The 13,904-nt window shown below is 46.9% G+C and overlaps 1 pseudogene; it reads left to right on the top strand.

Moving 5' to 3' along the window:
• Positions 1–888: 888 nt before the first annotated feature.
• Positions 889–1,735, top strand: LOC101026827 (annotated as a pseudogene).
• Positions 1,736–13,904: the final 12,169 nt, after the last annotated feature.

The raw sequence follows: 13,904 nt of genomic DNA, 5'->3' as shown, positions 1-13,904 counted from the left end.
CATAAATCCTTCATTGGAATCAAAGTCCATGGATTTAAATGTCAATCTTGGGCTGGGCACGGTGGCTCATGTCTGCAATTCCAGCATTTTGAGAGGTTCAAGGCAGGTGGATGGCTTGAACTCAGGGTCTGAGACCAGCCTGGGCCAACATGGTGAAACTCCATCACTACAAAAAAAAAAAATAATAATAACACAAAAATCAGCCAGACATGGTGGCGCATGCTTGTAGTCTCAGCTACTTGGGAGGCTGAGGTGGGAGGATTGATTGAACCCAGCAGGCAGAGGTTGCAGTGAGCCAAGATCACACCATTGCACTCCAGTCTGGATGACAGAGCAAGACCCTGTCTCAAAAAAAAAAAAAAAAAAAAGAGTCAATAAATGCCATCCAGAAAATGTCCTCACAGAAACATCCAGTGTAATGTTTGACCAAATATCTAGGTACTGTGGCCAATTGGACACATAAAATTAACTATCGCAGAAGCCTTAACGCCCCAACTAGAGTCTACCATTTTAGAAGGCATGGATCAGCTCTTCCATGTCTTTGAAACCTTCCATGGAGCCTAGCTGAAGGATTATTGTCAGGAGGTGTTCAAGAAATCCCTGAAGAGGGCCGGGCGCGGTGGCTCACACCTATAATCCCAGCGCTCTGGGAGGCCGAGGCAGGCGGATCATGAGGTCAGGAGTTTGAGACCAGCCTGATCAACATGGCAAAATCCCGTTTCTGGTAAAAATACAAAAATGAGCTGGGAGTGGTGGTGGGTGCCTGTAATCCCAGGCTACATGGGAGGCTGAGGCAGGAGAATCGCTTGAAACCGGAAGGCAGAGGTTGCAGTGAGCCAAGATTGCACCCCTGCGCTCCAGCCTGGGCAACAAGAGTAAAACTCTGTCTCAAAAAAAAAAGAAAAAAAAAAAGAAAAGATGCTCAATTACACTCAACATAATAGAAATTCAAATTAAAAGCATAAGGGGGATATATCAGATTGGCAAAGATCAGAACATTAGCTAACACAGTCTGGCAAGATCGTGGAGCTTCTTTCCAGCCAGCACTGAGCAATGGGCATCTCTCGGGACAACTGGCACAAGCGCCACAAGACTGGGGACAAGAGAAAGCCCTACCACAAGAAGCATAAGTATGAGTTGGGGTGTCTGGCTGCCAACACCAAGATTGGCCCCCACCGCATCCACACAGTCCGTGCGCGGGGAGGTAACAAGAAATGTGGTGCCCTGAGGCTGGACATGGGGAATTTCTCCTGGGGTTCAGAGTGTTGTAGTCGCAAAACAAGGATCATTGATGTTGTCTACAATGCATCCAATAACAAGCTGGCCTGTGCCAAGACCCTGGTGAAGAACGGCTTCATGCTCACCGACAGCACACCATACTGCCAGTGATATGAGTCCCACTGTGCGCTGCCCCTGGGCTGCAAGAAGGGAGCCAAGCTGACTCCTGAGGAAGAAAAGACTTTAAACAAAAAACGATCTAAAAAAATTCAGAAGAAATACGATGAAAGGGAAAAGAATGCCCAAATCAGCAGTCTCCTGGAGGAGACTCCAGGAGAAGTTCCAGCAGGGCAAGCTTCTTGCATGCATCACATGAAGGCCGGGACAGTGTGGCCGAGCCCATGGCTATGTGCCAGAGGGCAAGGAGTTGGAGCTCTATCTCAGGAAAATCAAGGCCCCGAAAGGCAAATAAATCCTCATCCTTTCTGTCTTTGCCCATGGAATAAAGGTGTCTATTGTTCTGTGGCAAAAAAAAAAAAAAAAAAAAAATCATGGGGAACGTGCACTCCGAACACTGCTGGTACGAGGCTGACCTCCTCTGACCTCCTTGGAGACAAATTTGGCAAAATAACTTAAATTTTAAAATGCATTGGCCTGATGACGGAGCACTTCCACTTCCAGGTATTGATAGATCTACTCGTATTTTCATGCAAAATGACCCGTGCACAAGAAAATACATTGCAGGCCAGGCGTGGTGGCTCATGCCTGTAGTCCCAGCACTTTGGGAGGCTGAGGCAGGTGGATCATTTGAGGTCAGGAGTTTGAGACCAGCCTGGCCAATGGCGAAACCCATCTCTACTAAAAATACAAAAAAAAAATGAGCCAGGCATGGTGGTGTATGCTGTAATCCCAGCTACTTGGGAGGCTGAGGCACGAGAATCACTTGAACCCAGGAGGTGGAGGTTGCAGTAAGCCGAGATCATGCCACTGCACTCCAGCCTGGGTGACAGAGTGAGACCCTGTCTGCCTCTCTCTCTCTCTATACACACACACACACACATACATATACACACACGTATATATATACACACGTGTATACATACACACACACGTATATATATACACACATATATATACACACACGTATATATATATACACACACACACGTATATATATACACACACACACACACTCTGCAGCATTGTTTGTAATAACAGAAGATTGGAAACTAAGTATCTATTAATGGGAGACCAGTTCAATAAATTAGAAAGTACTGTACAGTCACTTAAAGGAGTAAAGAGGCTCTGTGTGGAGTGATTTGGAAAATTTCACAGGAACATTGTTAAGCAAAAAGAGGAAGGCAAATGCCAATGTACATGGCTGTCATTTTACAAGTAGGAAGAATGTGCACATATATGTTGGTAAATGAATGGGAGACCCCTGGAAATACACTCAGTAAGCTGGAGGCGTTGCCTCTAGAGCAGGGAACTGGGAAGCTGTAGAGGAAAGGAAGTTTCTTTTTCTTTTTCTTTCTCTTTCTTTTATCTTTTCTTTTCTTTTTTTTTTTTTTTTTGGAGACAGAGTCTTGCTCTGTCACCCAAGCTGGAGTGCAGTAGCATGATCTTGGCTCACTGCAAGATCCTGGGTTCAAGTGATTCTTCTGCCTCAGCCTCCTGGGTTCAAGTGATTCTCCTGCCTCAGCCTCCTGGGTTCAAGTGATTCTCCTGCCTCAGCCTCCCAAGGAGCTGGGATTACAGGTGCCTGCCACCAAGCCAGGCTAATTTTTTTTTTTTTTTTTTTTTTGTATTTTTAGTAGAGATGAGGTTTCACCATGTTGGGCAGGCTGGTCTTGAACTCCTGACCTCAGGTGATCAGCCCACCTCAGCCTCGCAAAGTGCAGGGATTACAGGTGTGAGCCACCAAGTCTGGCCGGGAGGTTTATTTTTCACCGAGTACCCATTACGGGGTAAACTGTGAACCTCCCCCACCCCCGCCACCCACCCCCGCCAAGTTATATGTTGAAGTCCTACCTCAGGACCTCAAAATGTGAGTGTATTTGGAAATAGTGTCATTGCAGATGTAATTAGTTAAGATGAGGTCATGCTGGAGTAGGGTGGGCCCCTAATGTCCTTGTTGAAAAGGGAGAATTTGAGGTTAGGTGCGGTGGCTCATGCCTGTAATCTTAGCACTTTGGGAGGCTGAGACAGGATAATCAGTTGAGCCTAGGAGTTCAAGACCAACTTGGGTAACACAGTGAGACCCCATCTCTATATAAGAAAGAAAAAGAGGCAGCGGGTATGGTGGCTCATGCCTGTAATTCCAACACTTCTGGAGGCCAAGGCGGGTGGATCACCTGAGGTCAGGGGTTTGAGACCAGCCTGGTCAATATGGCAAAATTCTGTCTCTACTAAAAATACAAAAATTAGCCGGGCATGGTGGCAGGTGCCTGTAATCCCAGCTACTGGGGAGGCTGAGGCACAAGAATTGCTTGAATGCGGGAGGCGGAGGTTGCAGTGAGCTGAGATTGCACCACTGCACTCCAGCCTGGGTGACAGAGTGAGACTCTGTCTCAAAAAAAAAAAAAAAAAAAAAGAGGAATTTGGACCCAGGCAGGCGTACAGGGAGAATGCCATGTGAAAATGAAAGCAGATTGGGATGATGCCCAGCAAACTACTAGAAGCTAGGTGAGAGGCATGGAACAGCGTTTTCCCTTGCAGCCCTTAGAAGGCACCAACCTTGCTGACACCTTGGCTTGGACTTCTAGAGTCCAGACCTGAGACAATGCATGTCTGTTGTTCTAAGCCACTCATTTCGTGGTACTTTGTCCCAGCAGACCTAGTGAACTAATGCAGTCTCCTTTGGCACCTGGAGTTCTGTATCGTGTGTATATTACTGATTATTGATTTAAAATTCTTTCAACACAAATGTCTCCCTGAAGCCGTCCCAGATTCACTAGGCTGAGTTAGTTGCTCTGCCCTTTCGGCTCCCGCATCATTTTATCTGTATCTCTGCAACAGCATTTACCACGTTGTAATGTAATTTAACTGTACACAGGGTTCTTGACTCCACAAAATCGTTAACTCCTGAGCAGAGAGGCTGAGCCTGTTTCATCCATCATTGTAATCCCAGAGACTGGCATCAAATGCTTGGTGGAGTGAATAAACAAATGGTTAACCAGACATTTTTCACTTCCCTCCTACATTCGTATCATTATTTATTGGTTTTCTTGCTTGACAAGCTATCCATTCATTTATGTTTAGTCAGGTTGATAGAATTGAAACCTGACCTTAAAGAAGTCAGGAATGAAGGAGGCAGCAGGGCCATGTTGTCTCTGGAAGACTCTAGACGAGAATCCTACCTGCCTCTTTCAGCTTCTGGAGGTTGCGGACAATCCTTGGTGCTCCTTGGCTTACAGGTGCATTGCTCCGATCTCTGCCTTCATTGTCACATGGTCCTCTTCCTGTATGTCTGTGTCTCTGTATCAACATTTCCCTCTTTTTATTTTTATTTACTTATTATTTATTTATTGATTTTTGAGACAGAGTCTTCCTCTGTTGCCCAGGCTGAAGTGTAGTGGCGTGATCAAGGCTCACTGCAACCTGCGCCTCCAGGGTTCAAGCGATTCTCCTGCCTCAGCCTCCCCAGTAGCTGGGATTACAGGCATGCGCCACCACACCTGGCTAATTTTTTTTTGTATTTTTAGTAGAGATCGGGTTTCACCATGCTGGTCAGGCTGGTCTGGAACTCCTGACCTCAAATGATCCACCCACCTTGGCCTCCCAAAGTGCTGGGATTACAGGCATAAGCCATCGTGCCCGGCCCCTCTTTTTATTTTGTTTTTGAGGCATAGGTCTCGCTGTGTCACCCAAGCTGGAGGGCAGTGGCATGATACTGGCCCACTGCAACCTCTGCCTCCCGGACTCAAGCTATCCTCCCACCTCAGCCTCCCAAGTAGCTGGGACTACGGGCTTGCACCACCACACCCAGCTAATGTTTGCTTATTTTGTAGAGACAGGATTTCGACATGTTGCCCAGGCTGCTCTCAAACTCCTGGACTCCAGGGATCTGTCTGCCTTGGCCTCCCAAAGTCCTGGGATTACAGTTATGAACTGGTGACCTCTTGTTATGAGGACACCAGTCATTAGATTAAGGCCCACTCTAATCTAGTATGACCTCATCTTAATTTGATCACATCTGCAAAGTAAGGTCACATTCCGAGGTTGTGGGTGAACTTGCGGTGATACTATTCAATGCAATTCAGCTGTTCAGCTAGGACTCACCTGAAAAAGAGAGGCAGCAAGAGGTGGAGGGCTGTTTTGCCTTGTGGTTAAATACAGGTTGCAGAATCAGCCGGACCTGGCTTCAAATCCTTGTTTTACCTGCTGGTCAGCTATGTGAGCTCAGGCAAGTTATTCAACATCTCCAAGCCTGTTTCCTCAACCACGCAATGGGTTTAATAAAAGCCTGTGCTTCCTAGAGTTGCTGGGTAGATAAATGAGATCAGGACAGCACCTGATATTTAAAAAAAAAAACAAAACCTGAGTGCCATTACTCTCGCCCGTAATTCCAACACTTTGGGAGGCCAAGGCAGGTGGATCACTTGAGGTCAGCAGTTCGAGACTAGCCTGGCAAACATGGTGAAACCCCATCCCTACTAAAAATACAAAAATTAGCCAGTGTGGTGCCACACACCCATAATCCCAGCTACTCAGGAGGCAGAGGTTGCAGTGAGCTGAGATCCCACCACTGCACTCCAGCCTGGGCAACAGAGTGAGACTCCACCTCAAAAACTAAAAAGTAAAAAATAATTAGCTTTTGGTGCTAGAGTCCCCAGTACCACGGTTCCTGCCATTCTTTCAGGGAAGAACGTAGAGAGTTAAATAGCTAAACAGGATGGTTTATGATTAAAGGCCTAGATGCTCGTTCCAGGATATACCTGCCACACAGGGTCAGAGAGCACAGGGTGACTGGGCCCAAGCAGGCACAGACTTTAACTTTTAATAATAGATGCAAAGTTAGTGCTGCAATCTAAACTCTGCAGTGAAGCCATATTGATTTCCCCCTCCACCTCCAGCAGGTCATATTTATAGAGCTTATCATAGAAGTCTGCACAGTATAACCAAGCCGGATGTCTTGTATCCCCCTCGGTGCTAATACCTACTGCCTGTAGCCCTTCTCTCCCAATGCACTTGACCATCAGGACATTAGAGAGAGGCCATGGCTTCCATCCAGATGGCCCTGGCCTCCTTTTATCTAGGCTGCCCCTAGTGGAAGGGCCTCCCTGAGAGGTCATGGCTAGTGAAGGTGTGCATGACTGCACGTGCTGATCTCTCACAGCATCCCAAAGGCAAACGAAAATGACCTGGGATGACCAGCATTTTGCACAGATCAGGGAGAACTGGCTGTTCTCCTAGGCTGGCTCTTGTGTTCCATTAGAAATGGATTAAATCATCCAGACGCTGAAATCTTGTGGTTGACGTTTTCATTTAAAACTCACCATTATAGCTGGGCTCGAGTCCTCTGTCTGTGACCTGTGCTATGAGTCAGCCAGGCCTGGGCACAGCATTGATAGGGCTGATTTACAATCTTCCACAGCAGTCAGCTGCGGCTCCTGTTTCCTCAGCATTGAGAAAAAGTCATTTGCACAAAGCGTTGTTTCTCAATTCTAGCTTTTTACATTTTTTCCCTTGGTGACAAGTGGGATTAAGCCATTGATTCACTTATCATGTTTGAGTGCCTGGTTAATAGTGTGGGATCCAGCGTCAACTGCTGCAATTCAAATCCCGCCTCCACAAATCAAGAGTCTTGTGTTAATGTCTCCAAACCTTAGTTGCTTCATCTGTAAAAGGAGAATCATAATAACTCCTATCTAGAAGGCTGCTAAGAGGATTGTTCCAGGCTTGGTTCCTCAGGAAGCTGACTATGAGAGGCAGCAAGCTGGACTTTATTACGGAATTCTCCTAGGAGCAACACAGGAAGCAGGACTGCACAGAGGGAGAAGCTGAGCTGTGATGCAGTCCCAAAGAAAGCAGCAGTCAACCCCAGAGGGCGCTCTGGAGCCGGGGTAGCCCGTTAGCCCTATCCTGAGTTGGACCAAAGGGACTGAGCCTCTAAGGCCCTCCTCAGTAGATCAGTCACTGGATGCAGGTTGTCCCTGGAGGGATGTGTGATCTTGGGCGAGGCAGTTTTCTTCAGCTGCATCAGTCCCCATAAAGCTGAGACTGGGCTTCCTACAGCATCCCCAACAGTAGGTGGAATAAGTCCTTCATCCCTGAAAGTGGATCTGGGCAGCACACATCACAGCCTCTCCCATAAAAATTAAATGCAGTAATCCAAACAAAGCCTTTCACACAGTACCTGGCATGCAGTAAATGTTCAATAAATGGTAGCCATTACAATTATTGTTGCTTTAGTAACTACTGTCTGTCAGGCACCATGCTAGAGGTTGGGGACCCAGTGGTGATTGACAAGTCTGCTCCTGCCCTCACGAAACTCAATCCATGGACAAATTAGACCATCAGACAAGCACTTGCAATGCAGTGCAATTGACAGGGTGGCACGGGATGTATAAGGGAGCATGTTATAAGTAAAATGTTCATTTAGAAACAGAATGCTTGTTCCCTGGTATGGCAAGGAAAAACTGGCATTTAGACAAAAAGTTTTTTTCAGCAAGGCAATTTTACTTTTTGCGGAAAGGGTGCTCCTTGCAAATGGAACAATGGCAAGAGCACACTTGAACAAAGGAGGGAAGTAATTTTTATCCTTTATGCAGTTTGTCTCTGCTACTGTGTCCTGTCTCTATTGGCTGGAGTGGGACCTCACAGTCTAAATTAAATCCGACTGGCTAATAATTTAAAACTTTCTTAAATAGGTGAAAGCAATAGAGAACAAAGGAAATGATGAAGTTGCTTGCGAAAGGACTTAGAAAAGTAACAGTATTTTTAAATAAGGAAGGGGCATAGGCTGCAAGCTGGAACGTGCCTTTGAGTACATCCAGCACAAACATCTTGGTTAAAGTACAAGGACATAGACTGTACTTACTCTTTTTTTTCTGAGACAGAGTCTTGCTCTGTCTCTCAGGCTGGAGTGCAGTGGCGTGATCTCGGCTCACTGCAAGCTCCGCCTCCCGGGTTCATGCCATTCTCCTGCCTCAGCCTCCAGAGTAGCTGGGACTACAGGCGCCTACCACCACACCCAGCTAATTTTGTTTTTGTATTTTCAGTACAGACGGGTTTTCACCGTGTTAGCCAGGATGGTCTTGATCTCCTGACCTTGTGATCCACCTGCCTTGGCTTCCCAAAGTGCTGGGATTACAGGCGTGAGCCACCGCGCCTGGCCGACTGTACTTATTCTTTTATATCTAATAGCTACATACGACAAGGCTTAACAAAGAGTTATTAGCACAAAGCAAGGAGGCTTGAAGGAAGTTAGTCTTTAAAATAAACTATTATTTTTAACATTTATGATTTATCCTTTAACAAGAAGGGAAGCTTTGAAGAGGAAACTTTTTACTTTCTACAGAGCACCTATTGGGTTGGTGCAAAAGTAATCACAGTTTTTGCCATAATAGAAGGGACACATGACTCAGATCAGGAAGATGAAGAAGAGTGATGCCAAAGATAGTACCTGATGATGAAGGGGGGTCAGCCAGGCAAAGAGAGTGGGAGGCCACTGGGTGTTGGAGAGAAGGGCTCTCCAGGTGGAGGAAGCAGGGTGGGCAGAGGCAAGGGCAAGTTGTGTCAGTGCCTGCATGATGTGGTGCAGCAAGGCCAGCCAGAGTGCACACCAGGCTGAGGGGAGAAAGGTCTTGTGTACACCAAGCCAAGGAGTGTGGAGTCAACAGAGAGACATTAAAGAATTCTAGGCAGAGAAGGGGCAAGGCCTGTTTTGTGCTTCAAAGATCGCCCTGGCTACCATGTGGGCAATGAATTGGAGATGAACAAGATTAGAGGCTGGTTTACATGACCAACTGCTTACACACACACACACACACACACACACACACACACACATCCACAAAGATTAGAGGCTGGGGGATCCACCAGGAGGCCGTGTCATGGTCCAGAGGACAGGCAAAGGTGACCTGGACGGGTTGGTGGCACTAAAGACAGACAGGAGTTCACAATCAAGGAATATCTAGGAGGTGGAATCCACAGATTTAAGGATAATTAAATGGGCCAGGCGTGGTGGCTCACACCTGGAATCTCAGCACTTTGGGAGGCCAAGGCAGGCGGATCACCCAAGGTCAGGAGTTCAAGACCAGCCTGGCCAACATGGTGAAACCCTGTCTCTACTAAAAATGCAAAAATTAGCTGGGCATGGTGGCGGGTGCCTGTAATCCCAGCTACTCGGCTGAGGCAGGAGAATCGCCTGAGCCAGGAAGGCAGAGGTTGCAGTGAGCTGAGATCACGCCACTGCACTCCGGCCTGGGAGACAGAACAAGTCTCAAAAAAAAAAAAAAAAAAAAAAAAGGATAATTACATAGTGAGGGGCAAAAGAAATTTAGGGTTATGCTTAAACTTCTGATCTGGGCAAATGAACTCCAGGAGATCTAAAGAGGGAGTGTCCGAGGGCCTGGAGAAGACAAAAAGCCACCAAGGACCAGACACTATGCTCGGTATTCAACGTGGCTCAAAGCAGCTTCTTCCAGCCAGCTCTCCAAGACTTGTGTCTCTGTTTTAGACAAGCCCTGTGGAAGTCCCTAGTAGAGGATAACTGTTCTGTGATGAGCAGGTCTACGCACACCTACCTCCAAAGGCTGAGGAAGCTGAGAAGCTGAAGAAAGTGGTGGACAAATCCAATTTCTCAGAAAGAAACACTTAATAGGGACTTACAAACACAAGCCATGTCCTGGATGGCTGCAAGACAAGATGGCGGATCCCTGCACTGTTACCCTCAAGTCCAAGGGCTTGTATACCATAGAGAATTTGCCACAGGCAGCATTTATAGTAAGTATGTGTTTACAGTAACACCAACGTTATTTTGACCTAAGGGTAAGTATGTGAAAATGGAAATTTTAGAGGCATTCCTGGAACTGGGGTTCGTCAGAAGTGAACATGGCAGATGAGCATCCAAGATGGAGCTGCTTTAGCCTCCAGAGCAACTGTCAGAAGCAGCTATGTTAGTCCCAGAATAACCTGCTTCCTCCCTGCTGCTTCTTTCAGGGGAAAAATGGCCAACACCACTTTCAGTGTTTGTTTGCTTATTGAGACACAGTCTCACTCTGTTGCCTAGGCTGGAGTGCAATGGCATGATCTCGGCTCACTGCAAACTCCGCCCCCCAGGTTCCAGCGATTTTCCTGCCCCAGCCTCCTGAGTACCTGGGATTACAGGCACCTGCCACCACGCCCAACTAATTTTTGTATTTTTAGTACAGACGGAGTTTCTCTATGTTGGCCAGGCTGGTCTTGAACTCCTTACCTCAAGTGATCCGCCCACCTCTGCCTCCCAAAGTGCTGGGATTACAGGCATGAACCACCACACCTGGCCTCTGTGTTTATTTAAACTGTGGTTATTTAAACTGCAGTGGAAAGCAAAGTGAGCAAGGAAGAAGATATAAATAAAATTTCACTCTGGATTCAATCTTTGATAAACATCAACATTTATTGAATATGGGCTCTGGGTTCAGGGCTGCAGATATAAGGAAGCATAAGACAGGCACTGACTAGGAAATTTGGGGGTCTAGTTCCTTCAACAGTAATATTTCCCATGGGAAATCAGTGCATTGATATTCAGGTTTACACGCCAGTCTCTAACATGTTTGGTGACCTGCCTCAGTCCCAGAGGCCTAATCACCGCCGGAGTTATTGGACTCCAAAGCCGATAAGCGTACTTTTACAAGTGAGAATCATTCCGTTGGAAATGATAGGCAGTCCTCTCTGGCATTTCCTCCAGGAGTAATCTGAGGGCAGGAAAGGGCAGAGGTATCAACTGGGGTTCGAGGATATTCTCTGATTCCGAGCTGAAAACTAGGCCCAATATTAGTTCAAAGTGTTTCTGGGGAAGGGAATGAGTCAGGGTGCCTAAAGATCTAAAATGTCACCTCCCAAACATTCTCTCTTTCTGGAACACAGTCTGTCTTTCCCAGGGGAATTGAGGTGCTCATTGACGTTTGTTACATAAAAGTTACAAGAGGTCACTGTTTTGGACTAAGCTCCTGCATTAGGCCTCAACAGACCGGACTAAAAATCAGAAAGGAGTCACTCATGCTAAAGTTCTACACCACCAAACCGAAACCAAGTTGTAATCTGACTTTCTGAGACATCAGGAGAGATGATAGTCTAATTTCCCGAACAAGCTACTTTCGAATGAGGGGTGAGGGCTGCAACTGCGTGCAGTCGAAAATCCCTGCATAGCTGGGGGAGGTGGCTCATGCCTGTAATCCCAGCACTTTGGGAAGCTGAGGCAGGTGGATCACTGGAGACCAGGAGTTTGAGACCAGACTGGTCAACATGGCAAAACCCTGTCTCTACTAAAAATACAAAAATTAGCTGGGTGTGGCGGTACACACCTGTAATCCCAGCTACTCGAGAGGCTGAGGCAGGAGAATCACTTGAACCTGGGAGGTGGAGGTTACACTGAGCTGAGATTGCGCCACTGCACTCTAGTCTGGGAGACAGAGCAAGACTCTGTCTCCAAAAAAAAAAAAAAAGAAAAAAGAAAAGAAAAGAAAATCCCTGTAAACTTTTTTGTTTGTTTGTTTGTTTGTTTTTGAATTGGAGTGTGGCTCTGTCGCCCAGGCTGGAGTGCAGTGGAATGATCTTGGACTCACTGCAACCTCCGCCTCCTGGGTTCAAGCGATTCTCCTGCCTCAGCCTCCCAAGCAGCTGGATTACAGGCATCCACCACCACTCCCGGCTCATTTTTAGCAGAGTTGGGGTTTCACCATGTTGGCCAGGCTGGTGTCAAACTCCTGATCTCAAGTGATCCACCGCTTGGCATCCCAAAGTGCTGGGATTACAGGTGTGAGCCACCATGCCCGGCCCCTGCATACTTTTGAATCTCCCAAAACTACCAATAGCCTACTGTTGACCGAAAGCCTTGCCAATAACATGAACAGTCAATTAACACATATGTTGTATGTTATATGTATTATACACTGTATTCTTGCAAAAAAGTAAGCTAGAGAAAAGAGCATGTTATTAAGAAAATCATAAGGAAGAGATGTACATTTACTACTCAATAAGTGGAAGTGATCATCATAAACATCTTCGTCCTCATTATCTTCATGTGGAGGCTGAGGAGGGGAAGGAAGAGGAGGGGTTGATTCTGCTGTCTCAGGGGTGGCAGCAGCAGAAGAGGTGGAGGAGATGGAAGGGGAGACAGGAGAGGCAAGCACACTCGGTGTAACTTTTATTGAAAAACATCCATGTACAAGTGGACCTGCTCAGTTCAAACCCATGTTAAGGGTCAATTGTATAGTAATCTGTATGTATGTAACCTGGTGGTGACCAGTCATTTCTCTCTCTTTCTTTTAAAGAGACAGGGTCTTGCTCCGTCGCTTAGGCTGGCATGAAAAGCACAATCACAGCTCATGGCAGCTTCAAACTCCCGGGCTCAAATAAGCCTCCCACCTCAGCCTCCTGAGCAGCTGGGACTACAGGCATAAGCCACTGCACCTGGCTTATTTTTTGTTTTTGTGGAGATGGGGGTCTTACTGTATTGTTCCAGCTGGTCTCAAACTCCTGGACTCAAGAAGTCCTCCAGTTTTGGCCTTCCGAAGTGCTGGGGTTACAGGCATGAGCCATGGTGGCAAGCCCTCATCAGTTATTTTTCTATGATTCTGTCTCGCTGTCCCCTCCTTACAAGGAAAGTAATTTTGAAACAACCAATCCAGTCTTGGTTCTTTGTTTCTGCTTTCTTCAGCCCTTCTCTGTCTATAAAATCAACCTCTTCTGCTCAGCTCATGGGAGCACTTATTCTAATTTAATGGAGGTGTTGCCCAATTCTAGAATCACAAATAAAATTAAGATCTTTAAACTAACAACAAAAGTTAAAAAATGAGAATCAGCAACAACAACAACAGAAAAGATCTTTAAATGTGTTGTAATTTTCTCCTTTGACAGGTTACAAGTGCAATTGAATAAACCAAACAAAAAATGTCATGGTTAGGTTCGGTCTTTACTTCCCAAATGAGGGTCAAGATGTAAGACAGCAAGAACCAACTTCTACCATAAAAAAGATCCGAATCCAAGAAAATGTGATTTTTCTTTAAAGCTGTTCACTGCAACGAAAGTTTCTTTTTAGTCTAGGAGACTAAAAGCCATCAGCTGACACAATCTCTTTTTTTCTTGAAGTTTCCAAAGGAAGGCAGGTGAGTTTGCACTAACTTCCATTTTCTCCCTGGCTTCCTTCTGGTGTCAGATGAGCGTCCCCGCGCTCCTCCGGGACAGCCCTCATGGTCCCCGGCTATCATATATGGGGGGTTGGGGGGTGGGGGTGGGGTGGGGGTGGGCGAGATGGCTTTGTACAGGAAAGAGGGGCGGCAGGCACGGGGAGCACGGGCTCCAGCCCCAGGAACACTCAGTCGGCGCAAAGGAGAGGGAGAGAGCGAGTGCGAAAGCCGAAACCCTCCCGGGGCCACGGGGTAAGCCCCCAGTACAGCTCCTCCGGAGCCCCACCCGCAGGCAGACCCCGAAGACGCGCCCGCGCCCGCCCCCGGCGACTCCGGCCCGGGCACGCCCAC

This window comes from Papio anubis, chromosome 11 (genome assembly GCF_008728515.1).
Source record: "Papio anubis isolate 15944 chromosome 11, Panubis1.0, whole genome shotgun sequence".
Taxonomy (NCBI): Eukaryota; Metazoa; Chordata; class Mammalia; order Primates; family Cercopithecidae; genus Papio; species Papio anubis.
The sequence above is the reverse complement of the archived record's forward strand: the minus strand, read 5'-3'. Positions and strand labels throughout refer to the sequence as shown.